At 40.6% G+C, this 20,631-nt stretch overlaps 1 protein-coding gene across 17 annotated transcripts in view; it reads left to right on the forward strand.

The window, feature by feature from the left end:
* The first annotated feature begins 269 nt into the window (after positions 1-269).
* Positions 270-20,631, forward strand: part of LOC111564120 (adhesion G protein-coupled receptor L3-like) — a 266,802-nt gene continuing 246,440 nt past the window's right edge. For 6 of the 17 annotated variants that reach the window (XM_055007688.1, XM_055007690.1, XM_055007694.1 and 3 more), the window contains exon 1: positions 271-923. The gene's annotated coding sequence lies outside the window, so the exon portion shown is untranslated. Of the gene's footprint in view, positions 924-1,320; positions 1,392-20,631 lie in introns of all 17 variants that reach the window. The other 11 variants (XM_055007696.1, XM_055007697.1, XM_055007701.1 and 8 more) reach the window with 4 other exon arrangements.

Raw genomic sequence — 20,631 nt, forward strand, 5'->3', positions numbered from 1 at the left:
CACATGTGTTTGATCGATCAATTCTTGTACTAGTTAGTGTTTTTGGAGAAGCTCTGGCTCTTTGCGCATAAATAGTGCAGTCTCGGCGCACAGACAGAATATAACATAGGTCTCCTTCCTTGCCAGACTCAGGATAGATCTCCTGGAGGTAGAGAGGAAGGGCTCTGGCTTTGCTTTGGAGCCTGTTATCTCGTGTTTGCTGCTAGGTGGAGCCCGAGTATACTGCGAGAGCGGCAATCCACATCCGAGTTTTTCCTCTCACCTTTCACTGGCTCTCCAAACCTCTTGGTCTCCATACAGAATTACTCCCAGCCAGTGCGCACAATTGGTTTGTCATAGTCGCACACAGCTCAGTCTCTTTTTTTAATCTTCTGGGGACCCAAACAACTTAGATTCTTTTTTTTTCTTTATCCCCCTGCGGAGCTTTTCTTACCAGATTCTGACCACCATCGCGTCTCGTTTCCCCTCAAATTCTTCTGGATACTCTGATTTTGTTTCTTTTTTTCCGTGTGGCGAAGGGCTGCTGGCGTTTTTTTCTTTCTCTTCTTTCGTGCGCTTTCCAGCTTCATGGGACGTGATGTAGCCCCCGCACAGAAGGACGCCTTGTGCCATAAAGGGATGTAAAAAACCCGTGGGGGACAGTACCAGTGGATACAAGCGTTTCTCCCGAGATCATCACCGGATTGTGGAATCGCGGCAGCATAAAGGCGATTTTTTATTTATTTTTTTCTTATTTTTTAAAACCAGGATATTCATCGGAGCACTTTGGATTCGTGGTTCTCTCTCCCTCGACCTCTTATCAAGTCCCAATTCCTCACCTCCCCGGTGCGTAAGGAACAGCTTACCCGACGACCTGAGAGACAGTTGCGAGAGAAATTTACTTTGGATCTCCTCATATTCGCCGGTCATTTTCTAAATACGCGGTAAGTGTGACGTTCCTGCACTGGAGAGAGGGGGAAAAAAGCGCATATGCCTGTGTGTTTTGTGCGCACTCTTATCTGCAGATTCAGCTCAGGGGGCGATGATAAAGCCCATGAATGAATCTCTGCAGCGGTGGAGATGCGCTCTGTAATGCCAAATCTTGGCCACTCTTAACTACTTGAACCGGGTCTGTCATTGCTTTCAGGTGCAGCCCTGAACGCGCAACATATTGGTGCCCAAAATGGATTAAAAAAAAAATCTCATTTTGGTCTAATTTATGAGTTTTTATCATTCAAAAATGTGCTGAAAAATGGCTTTGAGGTAGATGAAGTTGGACTTTGCATGCAAACCTGTAAAAGGAAGTTTTATTTATTTATTTTTTATTTCTTTGTCTTTTAGTGTAATTTTTTAAAGGTGGAATTTGGGATGCAGCAGTAAAGGCCCAGTGTTGTGCGAGGATCCATGCTGGTGTGAGCATCTGATTTTTTTCTTCTTCATATTCTCTAGGCTGTGTGTTAAAATATGCATTTCAGAGGTATAGGTGATGTAGATTTTTCATCTATATTTCACTTGCAGTCAGTTTCTTTGTTCGCACGTTTCCAAAGTGTCACAGAATTTCCATTGCAGTCCAAGAAAAGGCATAAATACTGCACAAGGTGTGTCATTATTTGATGCACACATAAAGCAGAGGATGGTTGCTTAAGGAGAGGAGAGGGGTTTGTGGAAACTGTATTTCACAATCAGATTTGAAGTTCGTTGCAGTATCATTTCAGTTTGTTGTGTGTTTTTTTTTTTGTTTATTTGTTTTATCCTGTAACAGCTGTGAGCTTCGGTCAGGGTTTGGCCTCCTCTGGTGCCTCCTTATCATTCACATTGTTGTTGGTTGTATCCTTTTTCTGACAATTACATTCATTAGGTCCAGGACTGCAGTACCATCTGTCATATAATCTGCATTGGTGGGATTGCCCTCAAGCAGATGACACACACACAGAGTTTAAAAAAACAAAAACCTTGACTCCCTCGTCTGTACATTTGAAGCTTTCTGACTAAACCGTTCTGTCAACCTGCACTTTGTTTCGTCTCATCCGTTTAGATTCAGCTAAATGCTGCTCCTTGTGGAATATAATCTGGGTTATATTTAATATAGCAGCAGTTGAACTGAGCATCTGGTGCTGGAGCTGTATGGAAATAAAATGCTGTATTGCAGCGAGATAGTTTGCTGAATTTGAGCTGCTTTTTCAATAGATTGATCAGATTGGTTGTCTTGATTGAAGAGACACCGACAGGTTGGGGGAAAAAAACACAAAAACAGCCATTAAACTTCTCAAGTATTCCTCAAATGTCTTCTCTCAGACATGATCAGAACCCTCAACCTTTACTGAACTCATTAGAGGCCACATGAGCGACTTCTTCAGGCATTTTTCTCTCTGTAAAGTGACACATTCCATCATATCCTTGTTTAAGTGAAGTCCTGCACTCTGTTCTGGCACATACTGTATTTCTTCCTCTTGCATTGTGTTACTGGAAAGCACTGTTGGATCCCTGTGATGTTGCCTTTTTCTTTTTCTCTCCGCCGATGTTGTGTAGTTTTTTTCAGCAAGTGAATCTCTTTCCATTGGCAGCCCCATTTATTTGATTTGATTTTTGCTCTTTTTGGACACAATTGCAAGTCAGGAGGAATCCAATTTGTCGTCGCTGTATGAATAGGGACACGGGCTCTCCAATTTTCTTCATTAGGTTAGCTTCTGTAGGGTGCAGCTTCATGGCTCGCATTATGTACAGTGCAGGCTCTTACTGGCACATCAATTTGGAAAAGCATTCTTCAAAGAGTGCCGTTTGGAAAAGTTATGCACATGTTCCTGCTTGAATCTTAAGAGATATTTTGTATAGATTTTCGTGATGCATGGGAGTAGGATGAAATAAATGAGCTGCACCTTTTTTCCAGTTTTAAATTAAGACTGTAAAGATAAATCCTGCAAAAATCAGCCCTCGCAGCCTCAAAATACTCCACTAATCAGCCCTGATTTGAAAAGCAGTGTAGCAGAGTCACTGAGAAATAAATACCTTTTTATGCCTTTATCTAACTGATCTGTAGTGATTTGTACCGCCGCTGTACGACTGAATATAATGCTCAAGGTCATGCACTACATGTACTTTTTTTTCATATCAGGTTTATATTTTCGCTCTTTTGAAATGTGCAATCATGTCTCCAGGGATCAGAGGCGTTGCAGTGGTTTGTAGTTCTCTTTTTTCATGTCCCTCTCTTGCCACCTGTGTACATTAGCAGCAACAGTGGAAGTCATTTATTAGTGCTTTTGATCATTAAAGTCACAGAAAATTGGTTTAAAGAAGTGGCAGCAGCAAAGTGCAACAGTACAACTCATTTTGTTTGTAGAAATTACAACAGCGTTAGCTAAGATTGTGGCAAGTTGATCAATTTTAGCAAAAATGGATGGTCACCATGGCTACCAGTCAGTATCATATTTCATACATGGAGTCTGTGATGTACAATCATAACCTGTCGTCTCCTATTAGCTTGACCTGAAGCTCATGATTATTTGATTAATCAGTTTGTAATTTAATAAAAAATTGATTAATTGATAAATTTCAGTCATTTTTGATGGTAAATTGAGCATTTTTGTAGTTTGATCTGTCTAAACGTGACATTTAAAGGCTTCACTTTGAGACTTTTTCACTCTTTTTATACTTAAAGATAATCAATTGAATATATTAATTAGGAAATTGATCACTAATGAGGATTATCTTGGCTTGATCTTGCTTACTACACGTCAAGGCCGTGGCTTTCAGCATTCATACTGCATATTCTTTCATGGAAGCTTTTGTGTTAAGTCTTTCTGCACATGACATGACTCTTCTTGAAAGATTACTTCCTTTTTTTCAACTTATCATAGGCAAGACTGCGTGAGATCCTTGACAAGTAAGAAAATAAGGGGCACTACAGAGGAAAAGCGTTCCAAATCCTCACACAGGCTGTCTAACTGATGGATTTTAGAACTTATTTTGCAGTTGAAGGATTGTTTATCCCTGCGGCTGGATGCTGACATGCTAAGCATCACGCAGTCGTCTTCAGAGAATTTATATTTGTCGGCTGATTTCTTTTTTTTTTCCCCCGCGAGGCTTAAATAACAGGTAGAGTGTATAGGATTATATAGTTTCATAATGTTGAAAACTGATAAAGCAGGCCACCTACTGTACCGTATTCACATTCCTGTGGGCTAAATTTCACCTACTGCTACACTGGGGCCCGCAATTTTTCTAAGGTCCCCGAGACTGGAGCTATCATGCTGCTAGGAGTGAGACAGGTCAGTCTGCTGGGGCCCTTTTTCTGGCAGGAATGTCACACAAGAAGAAAAGCAAAAGGTGAAAATACAAAAAAAAGACAGAAAGAGAAAGCACACGGCTGAGAATAAGGTCCTCAAGGTCTACGCCTCTCAACACTTTAGCTGTCCTGTCTCATAAAGAGCCTAGACAGAAAGGTTTTGACACGAGCTTTCACAACCCACCCCCCCCACCGAACACTAAATTGCAGGAAATGGGGTTAGAGTTGAGATGGAGACTTCAGCTGGTGCTTGATGGAAAGAACACACAATTAGTTTTTTGATTCCGTGTAGCTCTGCAGACAGTGACCTCAATGTTTGAGAGCATGTTGTGTGTAAAAGTCAGACAACAGCAGATGCCACCAGGACAGATGCCTGTTAACGTAAACTATTCTTCTGTAGATATAATATGTAGTGAGACGTATCGATGTATATGATAAAAGGTCAACAGCACAGGTTGAGCAGAGCTGTCTTTTGTGTATTTGTCAAAGCACAGTGAGGTTTTTCTTGACGACACTACAAGTACATGCTGGTATTTGTCATTCTGCTGCTCTTCTAATATCAGGAGTTTGAAAAACAGTGATTCCAGCTGAATAGTAAAGAAAATCAATGCTGTCTCTTCATTTCTCATTTCATCAACCCAACTGTGTTTTTCCCCACCAGTACACCATTGCTTATCTAAATCATGATCGGGATTAATTCCCAACCGCTTTTCTCTGGGGCAAAAGGGGATATTGATGACCATCTTTGAATCGCAGACCAATTTCTCTGGAATTTCGGGCTGTTTCTGTGAATCTCTGGAGTGTTGAGGATAGTTTGAGGTTAGTGTGGAAACGTGGATCCTTAAAAATGCTCTATGTAAAGAATTTACAGTGATAACTGTATGCAGCTGCACAGATTTCAGAGAAAACCACAAATTGTCCAAAGTTTGAAATCATCTCATCTGAAAAACAAGAAAATGAACCTGGTCTACTATAAGCTACTACGTACCACTGTATGTCAACACTTAAATTGTGTGCCTTGGCATTTGGCAAAGAAATGAAGGCTAAGAAAAGTGCAAACTCAAGCACAGGAGCCTTCAGATTGTGTCAACTATCCCACTAACCAAAGCTGAATAATATAAATGCAGGTCATATGTACATGACACTCCTTTTCAACTTGTTTTCCTTGATTTTTTTTCACTCTGGTTTGACACGATCGACTCCCTGTCTAACCATAGACTGTATACAAAAGGTGGACGTAGCCTCCAGGTCTGAAAAGTGAAGCAAACTTGGAAGTGGCTTCAAAGAAGTCTGAATGTATAGAAGATTATGAGAAAAACAACCTTGATTTCTCAATGGATCTGTTACCTTTGAAAGCATTTTCCTGGTGATTGTATGTCCTCAGTTGCTAGTTTCAAGTCTCCTTCAATACAGAGTGCTCTTGAATCTCTAAATTCTTAGAGTTTGAGTTGTAAGTAAGATCCACCCTTCGCTTGTTGCATCAAAGAGCTAAATGCCAAACTTGAGGTTTCAAAGCAGTAGTCTGCAAACCAATAGATGGACTGCATCCATCTTTGATAGAAAGCCTGTGTGTCTAAGTAGCTAAGTGCCACCCTCAGGTAGTTTGTCACAATTGTCGTGCCACTTTTTTGTTTCCCCGCCGGATATCCTCAAAGTAGCCATAGAGGATAGTTTGGCAGCTTGTAATTCTGCTGATCAGACTGTGTTTCTCCTCTAACTTCACCCAAAGAGCTGCTATCTTGACTGCATTCTATATAGGGCTCAGTTTAGGTACGAGGATCTGCAAGTCAAGCAATAAAACCTGGAATTTCTCTTAAAGCGAAACACTTTTTTGCTCATTGTACAAAACCGGATTATTCGATGGAATAACCAGTACAATACTCGATTACTACAGGGCTATTTGAGGTCAGGGAAATATTTCTCTTGCAATCCTGACAGTAAGCAGGAATAGGATGTTAAATTGTGCAGAAGTAGGAGGAAGATTATTGTTTGTCCATGAAATCTGCTGAGGCTTCAACCCCATTTTTCTGCTGTTGCATTTATCAGAACACATGAAGCTTCAGCTGCATTTTGAATTGCTCCGACATGTCACATTAATTTATGCATTTAATTTTAATAAAGGCCTGCAAGGCTGCTGTGTTGTCAAGCTCAAGTGTATACGTTACCACAACTGATGTCAGTGTGCTGTAAAAAAAAAAAAATCTTATACTTTCAACTGCGGCTTTAATTATCTGCAAGCCACCCGTCTACCCTTAATTTGACTCTTCGTTAAGTTGTCCCTAGGGGGGTCAAAACACTTAGCAGGCACATTTTAGCACTCAACAACTTCTGCAGGCTGCAGTACAAAGACTTCGTGACAAGGGGACGTGGAGCCTTAACCAGCTTCTGCAAATATGAACGCAGAATGCATTTGAGCGGAGATGCTATTTTTGTATTGCAGCAATGATGCTTGCAGATAAAGGCCACTGCAGCACAACCAGGGAGCAATATAGTGATCCAATCAGTTGCCCCTTAACATGATTAAATCAGTGCTGTCATTATTGCCGATTATATCTGTATTCCAAAAATGCAGTTGGTTCCACAACATTGTTAACCCTTGCCCCACAACTGGCCCATAGAAAATGAAGTAAAAAAGGGGACATTCTCAGCTTGAGTGCAGATATGGACCCAAAAATGTCAACTTAGCATTTAAAGCAAGCCAAGCCACTCTTACGACCCTGTTGGTGGTGTTAAAAGGTATCCAAAAGCTATCAAACTGACAAAGCCTGACCAAGCCGTAGTACATCAAACCCTTTACTACTGTGTAAAATCTGATACATTTGTCTATGTGCATTTTACAGTATGACCACAAAGTTGTTGTTTTTTTTTTCCACAATATTGACAGCTTTCTTTTGTTTCTGGAGGCTTTTTTCCTTGTTAACTTTAGACCAGTGAAGAGGATTCAAACAAAGATGCAATGCTTCTCTGAGACCGAAGCTCTAAAAGAAGTTAATTTATGGCCTGTTTGGGAGGCAGATTTGGGCTTGAATACATAATAAGGTAGTGCACCTGCAGCCGCATACAAATGAATGGAAATGACGGTTAGTATTTACGCCTCCCTAAACCATTGGGACCTCCTGATCTGACCACTAATTGGCCAGCAAAGAGAAATGAAGATAGCTTCCTTGTTCAGTGGCTGCTCGATCTGCAAATGTCAGGCGCAAGTTGGCGCAGAGCAACTTTGCACCCCCAGTTTAACCATTAATAAAAAAGAGCATCTTCAATTAATAATAATACAGTAAATGGAGCTGATAAAGTCATAATATAGGCCAAGGTTTGGTGTAGAATATACTTTTCTGTCAAAACTATTTGCTATTGCAATGTATGAGTGTAAATAAAGTGACAGTAAAAAAAAATAAATAAATAAATAGAAGGCCAAGAATGACATTAAATCATTTATTCTCTTTGTGATTGCTCTGTCTCTTTAAAATTGCCTCTTTGTAGCTGTTTTATACACTTCTTTGCTACTGTTTTGGGTCTCTTGTAATTACATCTAGGGCTAGTCATGATTGACTAATTAATTGGCAGAAGATGGCAGACATTCATGTCAGAAAATGTGCAGCATATAAGCTATAGTACCTGCTTGTGTTAACAAGTGGACCTCTTTATCTTTGATGAGATAGAAAACTGCAAATCAATTGTGATTAGCATTGCAGCAACTTCAGGAGGCAGTTACTCAGACTACTAGCAGTTCCATGTTGGCAAACAGAGGGCACTATGGGAATTTAGCTAGCAATGGGAACCATGACAAAGACTTCTATGCCAGTTAATAGCTTCCAGCCGGAGCTCACGTGCTGAAGACAAGCTGGAGTCTACTAGAACAGTGATCCTACAGCTGGGTGCCTAAACTATATGAGCTGCTGTTTTGCTGAATGTCAGTTATATAGAATTTGCATTCCGAGTTCGAGCAATACCTCAGAAATAATTCAAGTTTTTGTTTTAAAACAATGTGAAAAAATGCCTTAATTTGAGACCACTGCTTCCTTTGTGGTCATTCAAACTTGAGTGAGCTTTTCTGGTCAAAAACAAATGCAGTCGCAAAAGATGATGAAACAATACCAATGAAAGTAAGTGATGTTAGCTCAGTGATATGCAGTTGGTTGAGTTTTGTGAGATTTGATGTAGAGCAAACCACAATGCTGTGCAAAATTTTTAAAAATAGTTTTAGAACTGGGGATGCAGATTTTCTAATGGCACACATAATCAGTGATGATGTCATCATGCGTTTCAGCTCACCTACAAAATGACGTCTCTGGCCAGTTGGCGTTAAGCATCACAGGAGACCTTCTCATGGTGGCAGTTTTGTTTATATTGCACATATATGGTGTATAGTTTTGATAAAGACAACAGTAGACAGTAGTTTAAATGATGAAAACGGTTAGCATTGAATTTTTTGAGTCATATCAACCAGCCTCACTGTCATATAATTGACTTTCCGATAAGAAATATTACTTAAAGCTGAGTTTCTTACCCACAAAACCACTGCGACTCTTTGTGACCTTGTTTCGGTGACTTCTCTGCTCATTCAGTTATCTGTCTGTGCTCTGTAGTCTGATACATTCAAAAGATGCTGGCACACATAAAGATTAACAGTCTTTCACTAATATGTTTGGGTAAAAATTCCATTACAGCACATTTTTTCTGCCACACTTTCAGCCTTGCAGTTCAAAAGAGCTTGTAATGGAACACAAAGCATAAATGCCTCGCAGAAATGTTGATTACAATATCGAGAAGAATGTTTTCAAATTAAAATACCATTTCCCTTTTCATACTTGATAAGATTTACAGAGAGCAGGAGTTTTTTTTTTCCCTTTTTCTTTTTTTTTTGCAGGCAGATAATTAAAGTCTGTTCATACAGGTGGATGACTTCACAATGCATCCTCCTATCATGTGAGGTCGCGTCCCCTTTTTCTTAATTAACAAAGGGAATATTTGTAATAGAGGCAGATTCGTTGAGTTGATCACAAGCTGATTCCACTTGTGACTTCAAAATGTGTTGCAGCGTTTTAGCATCTCCCTCTGTGCTTGTGACTTAGACCAAATTGATTTTCCTAATCAATAGCATAGGATTGGATTTAGGAGTGTGGAAGCTGGGGGTGGGATCTGGCAGGGCCCACTGCATCAGCCAGGCAGCCTCCTCCTCAAGAGTACTCCCCTCTTTCTTTTTTTTGTCTTTTTTTCTGTCCCTGTCTTTATGAGGCTCTGCTCTCGGGGAACAGTGCATTCTAAATGTGCACAACTGCTATCCCTGCTTCATCTCAGGCTGCTGTAATGACAGCAGAACTGTGTATCCACTAGCAAATATAAACTTCCCTGCCAGCCCTTTGTCACCTCTGGAATGGAGATGACTGGATTGATGCACCGCCCCAATGGAGCAAAACCGTTTAAATGACAACACATTTTTGTCTCACCTTGAACTTAATTGACTGCCTGAAAGCTGGCGTTTGAAAAGTGCTGACAGAATGACTTCTCTTGTTTGGAAACGGGCGCTATTGACGGAGCCTGTTCTGTATTGTTTTCAGACTCCTGTCACACTCGCATGCATCTGTGTTTCGCATTCATGAGTAAGAAAGAGTTTGTGCATTATGGATCAGTTCAAGCTAGACATATTAGACTTAATGGGCTTAATGCTGCATTAGTATGCATCACATTTCTGCAGGAAGAAGAAGTGGCAAATGAGCTCAAGAGCAAATTAAAATACAAAAATCATTATTTAGCCTTGCCGTCTTGTAGCTTATATGTTATTCTAGTCTAAAAAAAAAAAAAAAAAAAAAAAAAGCTCGTTAACAAGGGACCCGATGACAAGTGTGACCCAGGTATCCACTGAGGTCTCTGTCAGTCGTGACAGCTCTAGGACTCGGTAGCAGCTTGGCTGTCACAGGAAAAAGACCAACCACCCCCTCGTTCTCCTCTACATCCACTTGGTCTTGCCTGTGATGTTGAGCCGCCATGGCGCAACGGTGGCAACTGTGGGATTTCTTAGAGGGGAGCCACAAGACTGTAATCAGTCATTATGTCAGAAGTGAGCCCCGCGAGCCCCCAGCTCCAGCTCATTCAGCCAAATAATAAGCAGCAGATAACGGCGTGGCCGTGCAGGCAGCAGGAAGTGAGGCCCCCATGGGCAAGCGTCGAGAAAACGGGGGGCCTTTATTTCCTGTCGTCGGCCTACGTGGGCACGTCATGTCGATTTGAGGCCTGGATTCAGCGCTTTATGCTGGCGTGCTGAAATTGTTGAGTGTGTTGTTCTGAGATCTAACTGCAGTTATGGCAAACACCCGCTGAGGAAGTTAAGAAAATTATGCTTACTGTCAATTAGGGATCGACTGATGTGGGTTTTTTGGCATTGATGCCGAACATTGGCAATCAAGAAAAGCCGATAACCGATATGTGGAACCGATATACATTAAATGTGATGTTTAATTGAATTTGTTAGCGTTTACCCTGTCATTGATAATTAGACTTCTTCATTAGTAAGGGTGACTATAACAGAGTATGGAAAATAGAAATAGGAGTGATTAAATTAGGATGCTCTCCTCTGTTTATGTAGGTTCAACTGAGATTGATCAATTTCTCTCCTGCAGTTACGTCTGCTGTTCTTCTCTGTTTTATTAATCTTTCACTGTTCAACCACGTTTATTGCCCGCTAAGGTCCATATCTTAAAGCATTATTAATTATTGTTATCCAGACTCTGTTTCAGGTTAATCTGTGGCTGTCTTCTAAGTTAACCATTGGCATAGCTTTAGTCACGGTGAGAGAAGCTAATTTTCAGGTTTGTGGCAACAAGTCGTGTTTCTTGTCTTTTGTGTCTCTGCTTGAGACATATTATTGAGACCACAGAGTGACTGCAGACAGAGAGATGAGGCTGCATCAGACCTGAAGTAGCACATTTAATTTAGCAATAATCGGCCAATAAAAATAATGATAGTGATAATCAGAAAAATGCCAGATGTCAGCCACGATAGTTGCCCAGGCTGATAATTGTTATATCCCTACGGTCTATTACACTCATTTAAAGACTTTTGTCCAATGAATGGAAGTAGTGATATGCTTTAGACTGAAAAACTGTGGTAAAATAAATGTAAAAAAAACTATTCTTGTTTGTTTGTCTCAGTTCATACTTTGCATCATTTTATTAATATCAGATTCTGAAAGCTTGGTTGAGCCAAAAATACAAACAGCAATGATGGAAATAAGCCGAGTTTATTCCGCTACTTCCGACAAAGTTTGCTCTGTTAATTTTAAAACTATACTGGAACATTATCAAACCCAAAATGCATGCACAGATGGGATTTGTAAAGATATTCTTGCAGTGTTTAATTCCTCTAAAATGCCACCACAGAAATGCAGACTGTGATATTGAATGATAAAAACAGGCCCCCATTTCTTTTCCCCTCCACCCTCATGGAGTTTTGTCATTCCATAACAAGGGGTCACAGCCCTCCATTGTCTCGCTATAGCATTCCTCAGCGTTGGTAGTATCGACTGGTTCTGCTGGGTGAGCGGTGCCGTATAGCGTCCATACATCATCGGGGGGAAGACAGAATGACAGACAGTGGGAGTTGAGATGTCAGATCGTCCTCTCCAGGCAACTGACATCCACTCCCTTCCTGTTCTCCACACTGATACTCCATCTTCTGACAGACTCCACATTGATAGTTGCAGCACATTTGACATCCTCACGATTGCACATTTTCTTCCAGGGCATGCTATGGGATGTGTTTAAAGCAGACTTTCATAAGGATGTTAATGTTATTTGTTCATCAACTGCCACATTATAATTGCTTCACTCTTCTATGCATGCATAGATTGATAGCTAGATTAATCTCATCAAAATGTTAAGCTTTTATAATCTTCTCATGGACCCCTTTTAACCCTCTCATACATAATAAATGCAGCTAAAAGTCAGGTTGACACCGAGCAAATAGCTTAACACAGTAACATGCTTGTTCCGCTTGGAAAATATGAAACTGCAGCATGCCACTAGACAATGAGCTCACTCAGGTCAGTAGGGGTCAGCCCTTTATGGAATTTCTGCCTATAATGATTAATAAGGTGGGTGTAGTTATTGCTTTGGAAGTCATCAGTGGATTGCTGGAGTTAAGCAGTCATCTGTAATCCTGTTTTATTACACCTGTGCCTGCAGATTCTCTTCCTTAATGCATTGTTCTGTCTTTTTCTGTCAATTCTGTGCACTGTGCAGTTTCTACTAATGAACAGCCTGTTATTGATTGCTATAGACAGCAAGAATAACTTTGTTCCATTTATTCCTTTAGCTGTTCGGTCTCTTCCCAAAGCGTCTTGAGACAATGCACCACTTCTGACAGTTTTGAAGCAAAGGTCCATTTAGCAGGGGTTCTGTTGTCACTCACGAGCCACCGTGAAAAGTTAGCCTCCTGTAATCTTGTTTATGTTTTTGGTCAGAAGTAAGCCTCCCTAAGCCAGCTTTGTGTCAAACACAGCTGGAGAGGCCTTTACAATTGCAGCAGAGCAGAAATAATTGGTCCAGCGGCTCGGATGCAGCCGTGACACACAGGTAATTTGCTAATTTCTGTCTCTCGGCTGGTGTTATCAGTGTTGGATGCTGCAGTGTTCAGAAGGAGTGTGTAAAAATAATTCACACTCTTCGCGTTGCTTCGCTGGAAATGGGAATTAAATGGGACAAACTAGGTTTTTCTTTGGTTTTGGTGTCAATCGCAGTTTTCTAGTGTTTGATTGTATCTTTAAAGGGGGAAAAAATCAAATTGCGAGCTGTTATTTGGCTATATCCTGCTGTATAATACCTATCCCTGCACTCACATCACCCTCTGTCCACAGTGTAGTTACAGTAAGCAGCCTTTCATATAGTCAGCATGAGTCCTGCATACATGATGCAATAACAGTCTGAAGAGAAGCCTTTTCCCTGCTGCTGACTTTGAGCAGGCCACCTCCAGCTGCTGGGGAAATTTGGATTAGAAGGCCCGTAGAAGCCACTTTTAATTATACCAGCAGTAAAGGTTGAAACTGAGGAGGAATGAAGTGCTTTTTTGTGCATCGATTTTTCCTCTGCATCTGCGGACGCCCCAGAAAGAGGGAGAGACGATTGTAACCTTCTCTATCGCTGCACTGCAGGCAAACAATGAAGCCTCCACGTATGTTTTTTTCCCCCCCTGCATAGCATTTAATATAATGAGACCATGTACATCAAACTATGATTCTCATCTAATTAGGAAATGCCTGTGAAATGAAAAAAGGACTTCAGGCAGGTCTGGACAGAGGCCACATGAGCACTTTATCTTGATGGAGTTTTGATGGTATTTGTGATCTTTTTTGACATCTGACAAACTTTGGCTGAGCGCTTTTGTAGCCCGGATGACAAGGTGTGACAAAGCTTGTAGACGGACCCTTTGAGCTCCAGCTTTACCCCTAAGGATTCATACCAATTTCAGGTGCAGTTTGCTGCGATTGTAAGCCTTTATTTTGGCAGAATGTCACCTCACCTGGGTATCAGGACAGCGACTGCCACCTTGATTGCCCTCAGGTCCCCACAGGATTCCTGCCCGACTCTGCTACTGCAGATGACTCTGGACTATAAAAAGATCAGTTCCTTTGGAAGCAGACGACAGCCTTTGCTTGTTTTCAGATTACACTTCCTCCTGTTTTTTCTTGAAAACTTCCCCTGACCGCGAGCTTTGCACTATCACACCAGCAGATGCGACAATTCGTCATGCATAAGAAACCCCACTCCGGCAGCCATCTGTCTCCTTGTGTCTGCTACCATGCACTGTCAGTTTGTTTTCATATACCCATATACAATTTTAATGGCATGTAAAATATGCTGAACCAATCTCATGACCTGCAGACCTTGCTCTAAAATCTCATTCTCGACCTATGCACGACCCATGTAACAGAAACCAGAAAATATGCTGACGGTCAACATATATAGTTTCTTCTCGTGGAAAGGTTTGCTATTTAGTGTCCCGCTATACTGTTACCTCGACGGGGTAGACGGAATGAGTTATTATGCCCAGTTAAAATGAATCTGACTCCCCGAACCTGATTCCTACATGACCTAACAAAAACAACATGTCAAACCATAACAGGTAAAAGGCAAGGAGGTCAAACGGATTACTTTAACTGCTCTAGGAACTGATACCAAATTTAGGAGCCATTTCTCCATTTCACAAAGTCAGCTGGCAATATGAAAACCTGTGCATATTGATAAAAACACTTCAAATTCTACCAAGCATGTTGATAGTCAAGAATGTCAGTATTGGACAAATGTAAAAGTTGCCTAGTGCCTACATTAAAAAATTTTTTTTGCTTTTTTATTATACATGTATCTAATAACTTTAGTATGTTTAAGATTGGTTAAAGATTGTGGTTGTTACAGATAAACTATAGGTAAGTCAGGGCTAGGCAGCTAAAATGCTTGAGTAAAATGAGGTTTGGACATTGTTTGGGTACCGCAATAAACATACATACTTATATTTAGACAACGAGAGGCATGCATGTCTAAAGATGTACTGTACGTTACCTGTAGTACATCTTTCTGTTGAATACTGTTGGAACCCAAAGAGGTCAGACTACATACAGTTAATGTTGGCAAGCAGAGAGCATTGTGGGGGTCTAGCTAGCAACGGGCACCATGACAAAGATGTAATGCTTACCAGCCCGTACCTATGTGTTCTAGTTGAGCCGAAGACTAGGACAGCACACGTATAGCCCAATGCAACATGTAATTAAGCCACAGTAAGTGCTTTTGGCATGTTTGTTATCAAAAATGATTAAATCGGCATGGAATTGTACTTGCTGTACTATGTTGTTCATTAACTTATGATTAATTGATAAGGCTGTTGATAATCAGTCAAGAAAATTGTTCAGTTTTCTCCATTAAGGAAGGATTACAGGTAATAAAAAACCAATAATCCATTACAGGCCTGTGACTGGAATTGAACTTTGGCCTTCCACCTGCCACCCTACAGCCTAGTTGTCCAACTTGCTTTATAAAAGATACACCATTTTATGTACTGGTGTGAAATTGTGAGCTTTAAAATTGTCTCCTACGGCCTGATCTCCAAAGATGTACACATGGGTAGGCTGTGGTTGCAACAGCCCATTTACCACCAAATGCAGTTGTGGCTACATAAAGACAACTTTCCCATGATTGCTAGAGTTAGATCAATTACATTTCCACATCATTCACAACCTTTGAAGAAAGAAAATGAACTGCATTGTTCAAACCAATGTTGTTGCTGTGTGACGGTTCCGTACGAGTCCTCTAAAAGTGTGCAAATAATTAATTATTCTGCACATTAACATATTTTGTGATTTTATTCTGGTGGTTTTACTATATGTCCAGAAAGCATTTTTGTTTATCGCTGTATTATTGCGTGAGTATTGCTGCTCACCCTCTATCTGAAACACTTGTTTTAACTCCAACTCATTTAAGCTTCTGCCTCCTCCCGAAAAGCCCAGTCTGCTCTGATGGTCAGCAGGCCCGAGAAAAGCAAGACAACATTGGTAATGTACTATAAACCTAGACCTATGAGTATAGAGGCAAAGCTCGAGCAGATGCGGCCTGAGTTAAGAAATAATGGCAAAATGCAAAGAATCAGGCTCATTTTTTGTTTGACTAGCTGCTAGTCAGACGATATGCAAATGATTTATATGATGTAAATAAGTAACAGAAGATAAGTCTGGACTTCAGATGAGATGTTTCAGGCAGGTAAGGAGGAGTATTTTCTGCAGGAGAGAATAACTCTCTTTGGAGCAGTTTTGTAGGTTTGCAGATCTTGTACAAGCACAAAAAAGCTCAAACATATTAAGAAAAGGAAAACTGCTATGAAGGATAACATGGGCTCTTTAATGGTGAATGGCATAACCAATGCTACTTTCTGTGAATAAAATCTTCAGATGTGCTCCTAAATGGACAACTTTCGGTTGCAGTGCATTTTCAACAAGTAGATGTAGCTGATAGAAGTAGCATTATTTTTCGTAATGAGATGATGATTTGTAATCTTGAAATGAGGTAAAGCTGCTTCAAAGATCCAGTTGCATTTGCATGCCTTTAATCCTGTTTTCAGTCAGTGAAAACTGGTTTCCTAAGAACACTGCTGCTCACCAGTTTGTTTAGTTTTTTTCCCCTTTTTCCCAGCTTCACTTTTTTTTTCCTGGCACAGCAGTCACATCCCCGTTCAGGCAGTGACATTCTGACATTAGAGGTGGGATTTAGGGGGCTTTAGGGGCACTTTGAGAGTGTAGCGAAAAGGTTATCCATACCTTGTTCGGTATTTTGGAGAGAAAGTGCACATACAGTAGACCTCCCGAGCTTTTCTTTTATACCGTGCTGCCATTTCTCATAATTACGAGCATAAATCCACCTTTTCCCATGCATCGAGGTCACGCATTAGCAAGAATAGCAATTCATTTCATTTCAGTTAGGGTGACCTGGTGAGAACGTGGACCTTATATTCTCCTGCTGCGAGGATGAATTCAGTGCAGCTCACCTTGTAACGTTAAAGGCAGTCAGTTGCCACATACTACCACAGAAGCCACTATCATGGAATAAATTCAGTGCAGGCTTTGAGTGATAGAAAGATGCCTGTCATTCTTTGCTGAGCTTTTGCTCTCCTCAGGGCTCCATGTTTAATATGACTCTACAAATGTGATTTAGTGGGCAGATAACCTTGGGCCTCTGGGGTCACAGCTGAAGAGACCGGTGGTGTGTAGTATGTGGCAACAACACATGTAGGTTAAGGTTATCTCGCTCATGTTTTCCTCCAGAAAAAGGTGTGGACGGGCTTTGTGTTGGAAAACAAACCAGTCTTTTAGCTTCACTTCAAGGGCAGACAGCAAAACATTTCCAGATTATTTCACAAATTTCCTCCCTTCTGTGATAATATGTCGCTTTCTCACAGACGCGCCCTTTCCTGCATCTTTTTCCTGAAAACATTGTGTTGCCGAGCATCAAATTCAAGAGACATGTTTTCCGTCAACTCTCATCCCACCCTGTCTGTATTCATCCTCGATTCAATTACTTTTTGGATTCAGCAGAGACTCGTTCTATGCTATATTGCTCTCCGATGCGTTTTGCTACCCCACAGATTTATGTCGGAGCTGAAGGATGGCTGTCCAATTTTCTGCATGGATAGCAGTGCTGGTGGCATTGTGTGCGTGTTTTAAAAGCTCTTGTCAGATGTGCGTTAAAGACGTATGGACCACACTGCCATGTAATTCTTCCAAAGACTGGCCATTTGTGTCACATCCTGCCCATTAGCTTGTGTCTTGCAGTGGTTTGTCATGCGAGTTCCTTTGGTCTGCCTGTGTGTGTGTGCACTGCTATGCATTGTGCTGCATTTGAAATGATAATTCAGTGGCTGTGCAGGCATGTCTTAGTAGTTGCTCGAAATTGCCTGAAGAAACGTTCCCCCAGGTTATTAATTTCAGAGATAATAAAAAAAATTACCATCTGAATGGTCACTTTGTTAATCCTAGTAAATGAGGAGTGAATGCCAAACTGGAAATTAGTCATTTTTTGTGCTGGGATTTTTTAATTTTTGCAGAAGAGCTGATTGAATTTGGGCAGATCTGGCACGTACTGGGGGATAAATGGAATAAAACCACACTGCACTACATTATAGTGTAGCATATAACTCACTATTCATTTACTCAGACAAGTCTTCCAAGTCTTTCCAGCGTAATTTCGCAGCCATTCTTAACTATTCACCTATGAAGACCTGTAAGTCCACATTACACCCAATTTTGAGCCTGAATAGTCAAAGTTATCTGAGCAGAATCAGTCTGCGGCAGTAACTGTAGACAGCCTCGGTCCGTCACATACTAGCAGACAGCTTCCCAGCATGAGGTCACACAGCCCATTACTGTGCCGATGCAGTTATGTCTTTCTTTGTAGTCGCAGTGAAAAGTTGACATGGCCCTCGATGACCACCCCCTTTCCTTACAGGGGTCCTGCGATATCTCGGTTGTCTCCTTCCAGGCCTGAATGGGCGCATTGTGCTGCTGCCCGCCGCTGTTGTGCAGACCACTAGGTCCTCCACGCACACCTGTCAAGCCATGTCCTTGGCGCCTTGGGTGCTGAGACACTCCAGAGCCCCCCTGCTGCACACATGGTCATTGAACCCCCGCAAGACCCATACAAACACTCATGCACACACCTAAAAGCAGCCACATATGCACAAATAAACACATGTGGTTAAGCAAAACCTACGCAAAGACACAGACGTGTAGACACCAGGACATACACAATTGAATTTCACATAAACAGAGCTTGCATACATTCACACACACCAACACACACACACAGAGCTGAGTTTATTGGAAACACACCTCGCTCCTTATGCCAAGGTTATATTCAGTGTGCAGGTCGGCTTCAGAATTCAGAAAGGGTCAAGTTCCATGTTTGTCAGAGCGGGGAGGGCAAGGGCACATGGAAACAGGATTCAGGAGTAAACTACCTGTAACTCGATCCACGTCTTCAATCAGTTGCAGATTTTCTGTTGAGGAGAGACCGAGGTGGAATAGTTAGAACAGAGTCCCTTTCTCACTAGTACATAGTGTATAGAATGACACAAGTCCCGAATGGAAATTCCTCAGCAATTATCAAGTGATAAATGTAGTACTTTAAAGCTGAAACAGTGATTTACGGCCAAACAAGATTTGAAAATGTCAGCTTTGGCTTCGCAAAATTAGTCGTTTTTGTCAGTTTCCTGTCATTTTGTCCTGCAAACTATCAATTGATCATTTGACAATAATACATTGCAGATTAGTTATTGATGGTCGTTTTTAGTTTACCTTGAATCATTTTAACTATGACAAATGACAAATATTTGTAGGTTTCCAATCTAAATCCAAGCAATTCAAGGGACCTTTTTCTAACACTTCATTAAAAGAATTAGTGCAAGATTAAGTAAATATATAGAATTTAATGATTTCACTAAAACTTTAAAATGTAAAAGTATTAGTGATTATTGTGATGGTTGTCACGTCAACTTAATATTGTGTGTAATTTAACCTCAGATTTTCACGTTAGTTGAGGTAACTCAATGAAATCGGCTTACTAGCTTAATTTTTTCTTCACTCTTCTTCAACTTAAATTTTTTGATTAAATTTCCCAGTTTAAAAACTTAAGTTCAAAATAATGGCAAGTAATTAAGTATATAACACTTAAAAATACAATTAAAAAATCCTTAATTTTATAAGTAATCAATGGAAAAACTTGCGTTCATGCTACTAATCATTAAGTAAAAAATACTTTTGACTGTAGTGGAAAAGCTAATTCTCTGAACTCAATATAATTTCTTGTGTGAACATAATTTCTTTGAAAGTTGTCATAACTTGAAAAGGTTGATGCAATTTGCTGCGTGAAGTATTTCTTGTTGCACTCAAACATAATTTTTTTTGAGTGATTCTGACTTGTTTCATTTTAAACCGAATCCTTTTGAGTTTTAAATATATTGTTGATCAAAATAAGCAAGTAGAAGATTACACATTGGACTATAAGTGCTTGCAACTGGCATTTGAACCTTTACAAGACCACTTTACTAAATAAATCATTGTTATCTCAGAAAAAGTATTGTCAATTTTAAAATGAAAATAAATTCCATTTTATTGTTTACATCAAAGCAGTTTGACAATGACATTATTTTATGCAACACACTGAAAGCAGTATGTGCATGTACATCATGACCCCATTGAAGGTAATCTTCCTTTTTGATGTCTTGAAGCACTCGAGTGCATCCTGTCCGTCTCCCTGAGAGTCTCTTCATGGCCTTGCACTGGTAACCCTCCACAGAACAAGTGTGCTTCTCCATGTGACGCTATCATCAAAGCAAAATGCTAAATGACTGATTGTGCATGCACACGATGTGCACCCTCGTGAAGGACCTATGGTGTCAAGTCCCACTTGTGTCACCCATACAATTTTCCCCTCTATTGACTTTTATGTTCTGCTGCAAGGTTGGTCATCGTGTTGGGAATATGTATGTATTCCAAATAAAGACAAGCGTGATTATCATAATGATATTCCTCAGCTCAGGTAAACAGCTCCCTGGCCCCAGCGGAGGCGGGGGGGTGAAATTGCTGTGTAAATGTATGGCATTTTGACTGCTTATTTTGGACCATATAATTCATGCATTTGAGCATCGTAACGCCTTTTAAGAATTGACAATGAGCTTGCTGGTGAGATATGTGATAAGAGAAATCCCATTCTGGCTTGAGGAGCAATTGAAGCCCTGAGGACTGGAAAAAAAACATTAAATTTACATAAATATTCAAACACATGAGCTTGCGTACACCCACGTCTCAAAAATTTACAACAGAGGTGCTGTGTTGC

Source organism: Amphiprion ocellaris, chromosome 23 (genome assembly GCF_022539595.1).
Source record: "Amphiprion ocellaris isolate individual 3 ecotype Okinawa chromosome 23, ASM2253959v1, whole genome shotgun sequence".
NCBI lineage: Eukaryota > Metazoa > Chordata > Actinopteri > Pomacentridae > Amphiprion > Amphiprion ocellaris.